The 14986-nt window shown below is 41.9% G+C and overlaps 1 protein-coding gene and 1 pseudogene across 2 annotated transcripts in view; both read right to left on the bottom strand.

Annotated features, from left to right (window-relative positions):
- GRIK5 (glutamate ionotropic receptor kainate type subunit 5) overlaps positions 1-14986 on the bottom strand; it is a 487066-nt gene that overhangs the window by 430190 nt on the left and 41890 nt on the right. The gene's annotated exons all lie outside the window — the stretch shown is intronic.
- LOC147031042 (signal recognition particle RNA) lies at positions 5258-5398 on the bottom strand (annotated as a pseudogene).

The following is a 14986-nucleotide window of genomic DNA, read 5'->3' as shown; positions in this document are numbered from 1 at the left end:
TGTGTTGTAAGAGGCGACCAGGGTTGCGTCAGGAAGGGCATCCGGCGTAAAACATGTGCCAAATCACTATGCGGATCATACGGATGATCCGCTGTGGCGACCCCGAACGGGAGCAGCCGAAAGAAGAAGAAGAAGATATATCTATATATATATATGTATATATATATATATATATATATATACATATCTATATATATATATATATATATATATCTATATATATATATATATATATATATATATATATATATATATATATATATATATATATATATATATCTATATATATATTATTCCAGAAATCCCATTAATGTACAATGCTTTACGGAGAGAGTTGCTGTCCTGAAACAGGTTACACTCATGGACAGGTTGCCACACCTTCACAGGATATTTGATTCTGGAGCAGGAATTTATAATTTGTCCAGCGTACCAGCATCTTGATGCCTCACCCTGCCTGCGAAACACCAGAATGACTGAGGGTTTACAACTGGGTCGAGATTCCAACCCAGGCAAGACAGCTGAGAGTGATTGTGCGTACCTAAAGACTGTCGTGCCAGGCCCAACAATTGTTCGTTAATACAACATTAAGCTGCAAAACGAGTTTTTAATCATTCCATTTCTATTTTATAAGTCAAATTAATCTTTCATCATACAAGTCCGAGTCTAGGTTTCCCAAGAAGTGGTCCTCGAACCCCCATAATGTGAGCTTCACTTATTGGGATGTGAATGTGACTTGCAGGTAAATTGCTCAAGATGTTGTGAGAATGAAATAAATGTGTTCCAGAACTCCAGAGAGTAAACAGAAAAGAGTGAAGTCATAGTGATTGTTTAATTATCATGGGAACCCTAAGTCAAGCAGCAACCTTTGTTAAAAATGCACATTGAGACAAAAGGTATGAATACATAAAACAAAGATTATAAAAAGGTGATACCGTATCTCGTTAAACCGGTGTTACATTATATAAACTAAAAACATTAAAAAGGGATGACATTCATCCAGAGTTAACACTGAGAAAAAGGTGTTAGGTGGTGATGATAATAAAATGGAAACCTTGTTTAGGAATGGGAATCTTTTAAAACACAGCAGGGAAAACATTCATGTGTTTAAAATCGAATAACAAATCTAACAAGGAAGGTTGTACGCTGTAGTTTTGGACATTCGGCCCATCAAGCATGTTCCATAACCCACACTCGATGATCAATAATAACACTGGTCTGCATCATTTCAGAAGTCTAGGTTTTCTCAACGGTTCACATATGATTTTTGCATGCTGAATTTAGAAATGTATCTCATTTCACTCAATCAGGTCAAGTTTTTATGCTATCTCAATTTTAAGGAGAAAAAAAAATCAAATTTTTTGTTTTTTTTAATTGGCATTTTTATTATTCAAAACCAGACTTACATTGACAGAAAAAGTACAAACTATACATAAAATGACGCACAATTACCGTTAATGTGAAATTCAACATTAAAAAGACGAAGGAAAACAGCGACTGCTGGAGCGACTGAAGTTGGGTGTTGCCAGAAACAACGATTTATCTATATTTTTCTGAAATTGAAATGAAAGTAATTGAGAAGGCACTTTCTTCCGCATTAAGTGTATTTGTGTGTCATTATATGTATAGTTTGTACATTTTCTGTCAATGCAAGTCTGATTTTGAATTTTAAAAATGCTAATTAAAAGAACAAAAATTTTGATTATTTATTTCCTTAAAATTGAGATAGCATTTCTATCTTGACCTATCTTGACCATTTCTATCTTGGCAATTGAGATACAGTAGTTCCTTAAAAAAACTTGACCTGATTTAGCAAAATTAGATACATTTCTGAATTCAGCATGCAAAAAACATATAAGTACCATTGAGAAAACCTAGACCTCTGAAAAAAATATTTCAAATGCAGCCCAGTGTAATCGATACCAACGTCAATGTACAAATTATATCTCTCTCCTTCTTACACCATTGTCCCATTGAGTTAGGGACGGCGGCTCAGACAGAAAGTGTGCTGTCTTGGCACAAGCCTTTCACAAACTGGCTGGCCAGGCAGGGTGAATGGCTGAAGCAAGCAAGAATTTGCAATTTATTGAGAGTGCTGACGATAACTCGCCTTACTTTGTGGGAGACACGATGGGACTGTGATCTTTAACGTCCACCGATAAATGTTAACAGACAAGTCGTCGGAGCTCACCACCCACCCGAGGGAATGATGGGCTTCCCAACGCAATGCCATGTCGACGAAACACCGATGTGACAGTTTACATTCGGACCGGGAATCCAACCCAGCTCACTCAAGCCAACATCGAGTCCAATTGCCATGAATAGGGAAGTAATCTTTGTACCATTTTGTTAGACTACTATTAAATGTGGATATGTCAGATGTGCTGTCCAAGTTATTACAATGAACTTAACATGCATCCACATCCCGATTAAAACATACTTTAGATATCGTGGAGTGGATCCAGGATAGCAACACATAATGGGCAAAACGTGTTTTGATGTGTTCAGCTGTGTCGTATGTTGTGATGTGTTAAGCTGTATGGTGTGTTTTGAGTTGATGGAAAGTGTGTCTATTACCCAGAGGCAGTTTATTGAGCATTTTTATTTATTTATTTGAAGAGTCGAGATTTCATCATCGTTGCATCGATTACATATTTGCCTTTTCAAGAATTAAGGTTTTAAAATTTATTTCTCTCATGTTGCATCATGATGAAGGCCTTTTTGGAGATGTGGAAAGAGAAGAAGGAAAGCAGAACCTTAAGTAGATTTTGAGTCAGGACTGGCCAATCAAGTACTCATGCATTTTGGTGCTGTTTTAATGATGAGCATGTTGGGGATGAGGATATTGCTTTGAAGCGATATGCAAGACCTGTGTAGTTTTGGAAGGGCAAGAACATCTCATGAAGTGTGTTTCCATGAGCGATGTGCGGCAGGTGAAGGTGCCCTTCGCACAGATCCTGCTTTGCCAGGAATGGGGTAGGAGGAAGGGGCGGGGTGGCGGGGCTAGGAATTGAGGTCCATATCACCAACTGCCAATTGTGATGTCATCAAGTGCACACATGGGCAAATTTTATCCTCAAATCAGGAATGTTCCTGACTTTAGTATAAAACGACATGCCATCTGATGGAGGTATGCAAGGAAGTTGTCTGTACCCATTGAACAGGTCCATGTGTTGCATGATTGTCTACACCCAGTGGAGTGTAATATCTCTGATAACCACGATCATGCATTTCACAACTGCCCTTAGTACTTTGCCAATGAGGTTTAGATGGAGCAAATGGAACAGGGTGAGGTCAATGTGGCCCAACTGAAGAATCATTCAGCATGACTTGGTCACACCTGCTGTGGAGCTGGGTGCTTTTCAGGATGTGCCATGCAGGAGGGCCCTTATAGCTGGTGCTGTTAGCTTTCGGAAGGTGGTGTTAGCTGCTGCTGATTTTGGTGATTTTAGCTAACAGCTTTGTGAAGGGGTAACCGTATTTTCTGCGTGTGGTAATCAAAACTGCAAGACATTCTTTTTCTTGTTTCAGGATCATTTGAATGTTATGTTTTCGCAAGTTACAGAGTTAGAACCTGGTTATCCCATCTTCCAGGACAGCAAGATCAGGGGTTTTGCAATTGCTTGTGTGTGTGTGTGTGTGTGTCTGTCTGTGTATCCAGGCCATAACTTTTTCCCATTTGAGCTTTTGTTATCGAATCTTCACAAACCTTTATTTTGAGAATTTTGAGAACACAGATTTATAAAATGTACAATTTTTTTTTAACCGATCGTTTTCGTCAAGTTTAGTGAAGAGTACAAAGCGGACACGGATGGGCTTTGCATTTTGATATGCTTTCTAGTTGTATTTATGTTTGTGACTGGATATTTGCAGAGTGTCTTGTTGTCTGATCAATGTTTATTTGCATCCCTGTGATTTTAGTTGCACAATCAGAATATTGAGTAGCAATGGCATGTGGTGCTGCACAGATAGGATTCCATTTATTTGGTTGAAGACAAGGCATGCAAGGTTTTGAAAGAGCTGATTATAGCTGCCCAGCTGCTGGAGTCAAATTAAACCAAATGGTTCAGTGGCCCACTTGGATTTGTATGAAATATTCTGTGGGGTAAAGTGTATATTTTGTGTTTCTTGACAAACACCAAGAAATCCAGTCAAATTCTCCTTGTGAATCAAAGAAGGTGTACGACAGAATTAAGCCTGTTGGAACCCAACGACCAAGAATGTACGGCCTGCCGAAGATTCACAAGGAGAATATCCCTCTCAGACCGATACTATCCATGGTGCGATCAGCACAACATGAACTTGCCAAGTGGTTGGGAGAGGTACTGCAACCACTATTGGAATCACTCTCTCATTTCGTGGTTAAGGATTCCTTCACATTTGCAGAATCAATCAGAGCTAAAACACCAACAAGTGAGGACAACATCATGGCATCCTTTGATATTAAAAGCTTGTTCACGAATGTACCATTGACAGAGACGATTGAGACATGTGCACATTTGCTGTATCACACCGATCTGGAACAACCGATGATCTTGGAACACGTCTTCGTTGAATTAATGAACACAGCAACAAGGGAGGTGGAATTCAGTTTCAACAACATGATGCATGTTCAAACGGACGGTGTGGCCATGGGTTTAGGCCCATTAGGCCCAGCTCTTGGAAATATCTTTGTAGGCCATCATGAAATGCAGAAACTGACTGGCCAGCAAGGGGTCGATTCCCCCATCGTATACTATCGGTATGTTGATGACATTTTTGCTTTGTTTGAGTCTCAGACGGCACGTGAAAATTTCCAGGCATGGCTCAACACTCTCCATCCAGCGCTGAAATTTACAATGGAGCTGGAATCGTCAAACACGAACAACAACATGTATATACGAACAACAACATGAAAGACGAACAACAACATGTATATATCTATCTATATATATATATATATATATATATATATATATATATATATATATATATATATATACATATATATATATATATATATATATATATACATATATATATATATATATATATATATATATATATATATATATATATATATATATATATATATATATATATATATATATATATATATATATATAGATAGATATATACATGTTGTTGTTCGTCTTTCGGCTGCTCCCCTTTGGGGTCGCCACAGCGGATCATCCGTTATGATCTGCATACTGATTTGGCATAGGTTTTACGCCAGATGCCCTTCCTGACGCAACCCTGGTCGCCTCTTACGACACAGGGATAAGGATTGGATTTCGCCATGATTCCGGGCTGTCCTACACCCTCTCATAGCGTGGCCCAGCGCAGAGCTCCCGTCCTCAAGCGATCCTCCAACCCAAGCCTCCGAGTAGCCGGATTACAGGCGCACGCCACTACGCCCGGTACATATAGATATATACATATACATATACATATATATACATATACATATATATATATATATATATATATATATATATATATATATATATATATATATTGTTACGGATTCGCGCCCGCCGGCGTGCGAACGGCCACGTAACTCGAATCGCGGCACGTCGCCCACCGGACGGACAATCCAGTCGTGACCCTCTCGGACTAACGCCGGGAACCAGTCACGGGTGGACCTTTCGGTCTCACCGCGATCGAGCCAATCAGCCCCCGCGTGGGATAGGGTTGCTCGCCAAATTCGACCTACCTAAGTACCCACGCGGAGGGTAGACCGGGCGATCGCACCTCGCCGCAGGTCGACTTCGGACACGGGCCACTTAAGCGACCCGTTCCGTACTATCGGGATAACCGAGCGGTGTTATCGTCGACCTCGACGGTTCGATTAATTATCGGGCGTATTCAGCCCACTACCAACCCTTTACGTGAAGCAAGATGAGGATTCAATGGAGGAAAAGACGAAGCGAAGCGGGAAACAGTTCAACACAAAGCACATTTATTCGCGGCACACGGGAAGCACACATATACAATTCCACCAAATGCACACAGAAAAGAAAAACACAATGCAATTTACACAAAAAGCAAATGTAAAAGCGAAAACACAATGCAGAGCTAATACCGACTACCGAGCACACGGCAACACTTATACAATTTTACTTCACAGACGGCGCCGACAACACATACCCAAAACCAAGGAAAAGAATACCCTCAAGGATGAGGCGGGCCTGAGGCCGAGACCGGGTCGGGCCTACCCGTCTGGTGATGAGACGCGGAGCGGCGATGGTGCCTCAACTCCGCGGGTCTCGCGGACAGTGTCTGGTAGGGCTGGGAAAGGGGCCCCCTTGGTCGCACTATCTCAGCGCGGGGGGAAACAGGAGGGGGTTGCTGATGCTCGGGGTATAGAGGATTCTTATTGTCCCGCGCCGAGCGTCTCCACCTCGGCCAGGTTGCGCTGTCGGCCTCCCTGGGGTGCAGCTCCCTGCACGACGCGAGCACCCTCTCGTCTGCCCTCGCCGCCTCTCCACAGCTCCGTCCCCTCCGTTCCGACTCCAACGCACACGACGACCAGCTCCTTCTTGCCAACTCCACCGCCCGCGAAGTCTTGACTCTCTCTTCCCTCTCGACTCTCCTACTCTTCTACTCTCCTACTCTTCTGACGAACACGGTCCTTTTATCAGCCCCGTAGCTTCGCCCTCTCATCTTTGACCCCCTCCCTTCGACCTTTCACCTCGCTCCCCATTGGCCCGAGAAAAAGTGGGCGTGAATGCTTTTTGATCCATAAATTTGCATATATCGATCGCCCTCCAACGCCCTGGGGCGGGGCCACCCGCCCTCGCTCACCGATTGGACGGCAAAAAGTGGGCGTGTGTCGTTTTTGATCCGTTTTTGAAGCACAAAATCCGTGATTTTGTACACGCTGTTCGGCGCGCGCCCTGCACGAGTCCAACACCGGCACCCACAGGCGGCGCAAGAACGGTGGCGATGCGACGGTTGCGAGGTGTGACGTGAAGGTCGTGGCGGTTGTGGTGAAGCGGTGGTTGGTGGTGGTAACAATGGCGGTTGGTCCAAATTAAAGATAGTAAAAGAAAAACGGCTATCCTGAAGAGTCGCAGCACGCATAAATGACATGTATTCCCACTAGACAACGGGTTTAGGCCTAACTACACATGTACTTACCGAGATACCTCACCTAAGGGACCTGAATGGTGGTTTGCGAATTTGGTAACCACAACAATATATATATATATATATATATATATATATATATATATATATATATATATATATATATATATATATATATATACATACAGTGGAAACCCTCGTGGACCAACCGGGTAAGCGGACCTTATCTCATTCGGGCCACTTTTTCTCCAGTCCCTTCAGAAATTCCTATATATTTAGTACATTGACTGATTGGCTAAGGGGACCACCCCTGGTTCGGGCCACGGACCACCATATTACCAGTCCCTTGAAGCAGATTTGAACTCTCAAACGGACCAGTGTCAATTAGGTGCGGACATTGTTCCCTTGAGTAATCCGAGCATATACAAAGCTCTTTGGCTGGGCAAGCACGACTAATTGCAAACAAACCATTCCAAAAAGACATTCTCCAGTTGATCACAAGATCGTGAAATGAAATCGGAAACAATTACTCTTTACCCAATGAAATCGCGGGATTTTGGATCAGAATTTCAGTCAAGAATAGGAAAGCCGCCTCTGCTGCCTCGGCTCCTTAAGTTCCGTGCTCCATGCTCAGATTGTCACAGATTTCCATTCGCTTCTTTCCACGACTGCCATGGCTTAAAAAACTCCCAACAAAGAGTTGACGCTGGATGAGAAGGTTAAGATCATACAGAGTGACAAAATCAAGTCTCAGCATAACCTCGCAGTTGAGTACGGTGTCAGCAACTCACAGGTTCAGCGCATATTGAAGAGAAAAGCCGAAATCATGACAGCATATGAAGAAAATGCTGCAATCAGAAAGAAACGCTTCAAAGTTCAAGAAAATCAAAATATCGACGAAATGACGTGGTCGTGGTTCAGTCGCGTTCGAGCATTGAATTGTGCTGTCAGCGGTTCGATGACAAAAGAGCATGCCATGGAGTTCGCACGGTCACTTGAAGTTCCCGAGGTAGATTTCACGGCATCCAACGGTTGGCTTTCCCGATTCAAAGCGCGCCACAACATTAACTCTGCCAAAATTCCTGGGGAATCGGCCTGTGTTCCTCAAGAAGCAGTCGACAACTGGACCAAGCATGTACCAACAATAATCGCACGATACGACCCCCAAAGAAATCTTTAATCTCGACGAGAGTGGGATGTTTTACCGTGCGATGCCATACAGAACACACCGTGTTGAAGGGACGGAGTGTAAAGGCGGGAAGCAATCGAAGGAATGTTTGGCTGCTGCTTTCCTCGTCAACATGGTCGGTGAATTCCAGAAAACGCTTATCATCGGGAAATCTGCCAAGCCTCGTTGTTTCCGCAATCTCGACAAGCATAGTCTCCCGGTCATCTAGAGATCGAACAAGAAGGCCTGGATGACATCAGGTCTCTTCAAGGAGTGGATGCAACTGTTCAACGAGAAAATGCAACGGCAGCAAAGAAATGTCATCGTCTTCCTGGACAATGCAACGTGCCACCCCAACCTCGAGCTCTCGAATGTGGAGTTTGTGTTCTTTCCTCCGAACACGACTTCGAGTCTCCAACCTCTCGACCAAGGGATCATTCGCGCGATTAAAGCAACGTATAGAAAACAACTCGTATGGACTGTCCTCGCTAAAATGGACCGCTGTCCGCCAGACGACACCGACGCCGTGAACGATTTAAAAAAAGTGTCACTGTCTCCGATGCCTGCACGTGGATTGCACAGGCTACAGCACAAGTCAGAGAATCCACAGTGAAGTCTTGTTTCGTTCGGTGTGGTTTCGGCGACGACGTGGTTGAGGATGACGACGCGGTTGAGGGCGACGACGAAGACGATATCCCACTCGCCAATCTGCTCAAAAGAATGCAAGAACATTACAGTTTGACGACGGACATGGTTGATGACTACATTAACTGCGACGCAGACATTCCCACGAAATGCGAGAACAATGAAATGAATCAAGTCCATGACGACGTGATGGCTGAGTTTATCACTGACAACGGTGACGCTGATAACAAAGACATTGACGACGACGACGACGTGCAGGAGCCAACAATTACCACGTGAGAAGTAATGGACTGTATGGCAAAAACAAGGCAGTATCTTCTGTCCAAGAACCTCGGACATTTACTGGACACCGTCGACAAACTACAGAATGGTATCGCTGAATCTGCCACATCATCCGTGAGGCAGCGCACCCTGGACTCTTTTTTTTTCAACGTTGCACAATAATAATCAAAATTACTGTTTCCGTGAATAATCCAAAAGACTTTCTGTGAAAAATCAAAATTACTGTTTCTGTCTGTCTGTTTCTGTGAATAAAGTACAGTACGTGAACGTGAAATATGATGTGAAATCCTGTACAAACAGTTGTTCCACTTAAGTTATTCAATTTAGGAATTAAATGTATTAAGGAAGTTGTACATCTTTACCTGAAGACCTACCCAAATGGTGAAACCGGCGAAGGGGACCACCCCTCAAGCGGACCACTTTTGGCCAAGTCTTGGTTTGGTCCAAATGAGGTGTTCCACTATATATATATATATATATATATATATATATATATATATATATATATATATATATATATATATATATATATATATATATATATTTTCACCTTCTCTGTCCACTCAACTCCCTCATCATTACTCATGTCTCACATGTCTATGTGGTGAAAGCAGGGTCTGAGAATAAATAAAAAAAACATTACCCATAGCTCAGATTACATTGTCTAAACTCTCTCATTCACTTTGTGCCGTCTCTGTCCCGTGTTACCATGTCAATGAATAGGATTAGATGGATAACATTTAGATTGATTTTGAACAGGGGATTTACCTTTATATCTCTTACCTCAGTTTTGTCACGGATGTGTGTGTGTGCGTGCGTGCATGTGCTTGCGTGCGTGCATTCGTGTGCATGTGTCCCTATCCCTCTCTTTCATCCTCCCGCTCTCTCTGTGGTGATAAACAATAAACCCTTTGTTCAGAAAAACCTGGACATGGTCATTCGGGGTACAGGACCTCGCCATTAAGCCGCGAGTGAATTGGCTTTAAAAATCGAGTAACGGGCCGATTTGGGAAACGCGCATCTAAAGCATTCTTAAAAGAGTTGATTCGTCAGTTTTGTCAGAACGATCTGATTTGTCACACAGTCACAGATTGTTTATCCCCAATGTGGGGACGTTCAAAAATTATATAACGCACATTTTTAGGGAGGCGCATACGGGTTTCATTAAACCTTAATAATAATTTTTATTTGACATGATTCGATTTTTCGGGGTCCCTCATCATGATTCGCACTCAACCCAAACAAAGCCAATGGAAATTTGATGTAACAAAGCTGGACAGTGTATAATCAGCAGAGGCCTACGGGCCTAATTTGTGAAGCCGACCAGAAAAACAAGATGGCGGCCATATCATTTTGTCTGGGTGCTATGGTGGGTGCGGTCAAGCGATAGATGTGGGTGTGGTCCAGTGGCTGTCCAACCAATGTGTGCACATTTCAAAAATCGACCCCCAACAAGAACCCAAACAACAACTACCATCCGTTGAAGACAAAGTCTTTGATATCCCCCGCCATAGTAAATGAGGACAAGTAGCAAAAGGCACCAGTTCAATATATTCTTGATGTGTGTACCAAATTTCATAAAGAAATAGTTAATAGTTTTGCAACTATGCTCTGGAAACAAAGGTTAACCTCAATTATTTCTTAATACCCAACTTGTTTCCATGGAAAGTGACAGAAAATTTTTTGGGGGAAATCTCTAAATATCAAAAGGCACCAGTTCACCACTTGCTTAATATGTGTACCAAATTCGTAAATATATCTTGAGGGGATTTGTAGTTAAGCTCCAGAAACGAAATGTGACGGATGGACAGAACCCATTTCTATATCCCCCGCCAACTTCGTTGGTTGGTGGGGGATAACAACAACAGCAACGCCAAGATCTTGTGGACCTGGGTCCCAGGTAAAAAGAGAAAGTCACCCAAATCTCCATTATTAACACAGTTTATCTACTTTACCCTTACAGGTCAAAAAGAAAATCGTTTTATGGTACTTATAATTTATACACCTCCTAAAATGAGAATTGTCAGCAAAATGTTAAAGTATCACAACTTTTGAAACAAGAAACAATATAAACTTTAATTAATATAGGAAATTGATCAATTGCTTACATTTGTTTTTTCACTTAACTCCACCACGGATATTTTTTTTTTCCAAAGAATGACATTAGCTTATCAAATTATTTCACCGAACCCAAACCAGAACCAAAATTAGCCTTAAACTTATCAAAACTGAAGCCTGGTGTTGGCTAAAGTGGTTCGGGTGGCGGCTTGGGATCCTAGGGTCCTGATTGGGTCCTAAGTTCAAGCCCTGTTGGCCGCTGAATTAATACACCAGGGGGCTGACTCAGCCCGTCATCCTTCCGAGGTCGGCAAAATGAGTACCAGTGTGTACTGGTAGAGGGGCACTGCATCAGCGACACAGTTGCCCTTTCAACAAATGATAGCTACCCCGGCAGCTAAGCAGCTATACGCAAGAAGAATACTTATCAAAACTAGTCTTTATATGTTTCACGATCGCAGGGATTTCATTTACATGTTGCAGAGATTCAAAACTAGAAATTAAACTGGAACAATGTTGAAGATCATCACTGAGTCTTGATTGTTAATATTATGCAGGATGAAAGTATTATTACCTCGACCACGGAAGGTGCATGGAGGTTATGTTTCCACCCCTGTCTGTCTGTCTGTTTGTTTGTGAGCAGGATATCCCAAAAAGTTTGGTGTGTGACAAAGACGAATTGATTCGATTTTGGTGAAGATCCGGATTCAGATATGAGAATTTCTTTTAATTCATGTGATTCTTCACCATTGAGAGATGGGGCCAAAACGATAAATCGCACAATAGCTCAAAACATTGTGGACAAGTTATGAAAACTAGGAGGAAGAGTTGGGTAGGTGACAAAAATAAATCAATTCGATTTTGGTTAAGGTTCGGATCCAGATCCAGATCCAGCCTATGAGTGCGATACAAACGTGACTGTTCAGCCTGGTGGAGGTAAACACTCCAAAGAGTGCCCGTTCTAGTATATATATATATATATATATATATATATATATATATATATATATATATATATATATATATATATATATATATATATATATATATATATATATATATATATATGAGATATAATGCTCAAATCCAGATTTTGCCAACACCCTTACTGGAAATACAGGTATCAGTACACTCTGCTTCCTGTCAGATAGGCAACAGGATCTGATGTATTCAAGCTGATAAGTTGTAACCATAACGAAATACCAGGAAGCAATCATCACAGTAAATATGATTTTGAAATAATTAAAAGATACATGAATGTCACATTGTTATATACCTCATCGAGTCGTCGTCCATTTTATAAAAATTTTTTTTTAATCAAACTCCTTCTACATTATTGATTGAAAATATTTCGATGTAAAATTTTTGGTTGTTATCATAAGTTGTTACATGTTGAAAAATTCTTAAATATTGGGATATTGTAGAAAGGGGACATAGCAACCCAAACCTTTTTAACCGCCCCCCAAATCTAGGCTAATTGCTTACCTCCATCCGTTAGTCTCTCTATTCTCCGACAGATTCACACGACTGAGTTTGTCCAATCATACGCTTCTTTCAACTCCTTTAAAATGGCAAGCCGTCGCCATCTCAGGTTACCTCCTATTCCTATATTGCCAATCTTTCCCATTCTCACTGACTCTCCTATTCCATTCAATTTTCCACATTTACCCTGTTTGTCCGCTTACATGTTCCTTGTCCACCCAGCCCATCCGGTTCCTTTGTCCTTTCTGTCTGGATGTCCCTATACGTATGCTGTCTGCGTATCATTCCTTCCCCCATTTCTCTGTCTTCCCTTGTATGCCAACTGCCTGTGCTCCATCGCTGTGTCAACGTCACCAATCTGTCATTTCGCTCTTCTCTGAGACTAAATCTCTGTATAAAAAACAACAACAAGAGAGAAAGATTCTACATAAAAAGGAGTGCTTTAATCATCTAAGAAGTGATTACGTGATGACCTAGCTGACGTTCTCCATAATGAATTACACCAGTAGAATCCATATAGGAAAATCTCTGACATTGGGAAATATTCACGGTACAGCAGAACATAACATGGGTATGATAAAAAAAAAATGTGTCTGTGTAAAGTAGGGAGCTATGGATGTACTTGTTTAGTCTGTTAGCATTTAATGGCCTGATGGTTTTTGTCCTGAAGCTAGTCCATTTAATGCATTGTAAGATAAAACAGTCTTGCTTGCTGAGACGCCTTAATGGTTGTCCAAGTCTCCACTTCTTCCTCCCCCGACTCCGTGTTTGAATCCTCGAATTCTTAAATGGTTATAGCGGTGCAATTTTCTTGGTTCCCAATGTTTTTTTTTCCCCCAAGAGCCATGACCTGCAGTCGGGCTTGCAGGATAGCCTCGGCCGTCAGAAGTATGTGCACTCGCCTAGGAGTTGTCAGCTTGGGTTAAAATCCCGACACAGCTATAAACTGTCATCCTGGTGCTTTACATACAGGGTGATACATCATTGCTTGTGTCATCCCTCGGATTGACGTTAAACCGGGCGTTCCGTCTCCTGGAATTAGTTGGTGGACGTCACAAATCGCGTGGTGTCCTTCATGAAGAGGAGGCGAGCTATCGCCAGCACCCTGAACAAATTACAAATTCCTGCTCGAACCTACAGGGGCATTGCATCAGCAGCCCAGCCATGCCCCCAGCATTACATCAGTGGCCCAGCCACACCCCCATATGCAACCCAGTCGCCACGTGCTGTAGAGTGTATACGAAATGAATGAAAGAATGATGGTCTACAGTTTTGTATTGTGATGAGAAAATGGGACAACAGAGATATAATGGCACCACATACCTGTTTCTGTGATTATTTTCAAAGCATCCACTCTGTTCTAAGCATCAGCTCAGACCTATTTGAAGCATCGGTAACAGCCATGTATGTAGCTGCAATTCATAATCTTTGTTTCCGGTGCTGTCAGGCTTAAATTATTGACTCATTCATGCACTACTTGATCAGGTCACCCGAGAAGCATTTAAAAGGGACACAGAAAAATGTGTTCAAAAGACGTCTCAATTAATTGACGCAAGTGCTTAATGAATCCTTCCCAGTAACTGAGAATCAGCTACTACTTATAAAATTTTGATTGATAAGTAGTGTTTTAATTTTTTTACAATTTTCTCTCAAATAAGCAATGGAGTCCAGCTTCATCCTGAGGATTTCTCCTTCCTTGTGCAGAAAAGATCTTGTCGTTGTGGTGTTATGCCGTCGATTCCGCTCCGTTTAGCCCAACTTTAGTCTCAAGCTGCCTCTTATTGAGGAATCGTGTTCCCAAATCGCTTTGGACCAGATACACATGGAAGTCACAATATGACATCAGCATTTGCATGTCAATTACAGCATTTGTCTGGTGTACAGAATGGCAGGTCATGCTGTGGTATGTACAGTGCAATCAAGCGTTTGATACAGTGTCGAACGTGTGTGACTCTGGCACTGTATGAACGAACTGCCACTCACACTGTTCGGTTCTCAAGATGATTCCAGGCGATGATTTTCATCATGCTATGCAGCCAGCTCCGGTGAATCACAATCATCAGCTTTACTCAACAGAATTACTTTCAGGCTAAAAACATAAAGGTTGCAACAGCAGAATTTGATAGCTACACCAAATATCTAACGCATAGTCCTAAAGAGAAAAACAAACAAACATGTAATATACATTATACAATGATGCTATTTACCAAGATTGGTTCGGTTTGCACAACCATAAATCAGTAAAATCTTATTGGGTTCTAATAACTCAAATGTCATCGCATT

This window comes from Eptatretus burgeri, chromosome 3 (assembly GCF_056783735.1).
Source record: "Eptatretus burgeri isolate ZD-2024b chromosome 3, Ebu_testis_v1, whole genome shotgun sequence".
NCBI classification, from domain to species: domain Eukaryota; kingdom Metazoa; phylum Chordata; class Myxini; order Myxiniformes; family Myxinidae; genus Eptatretus; species Eptatretus burgeri.
This window is presented reverse-complemented; position numbering and strand designations above follow the sequence as displayed.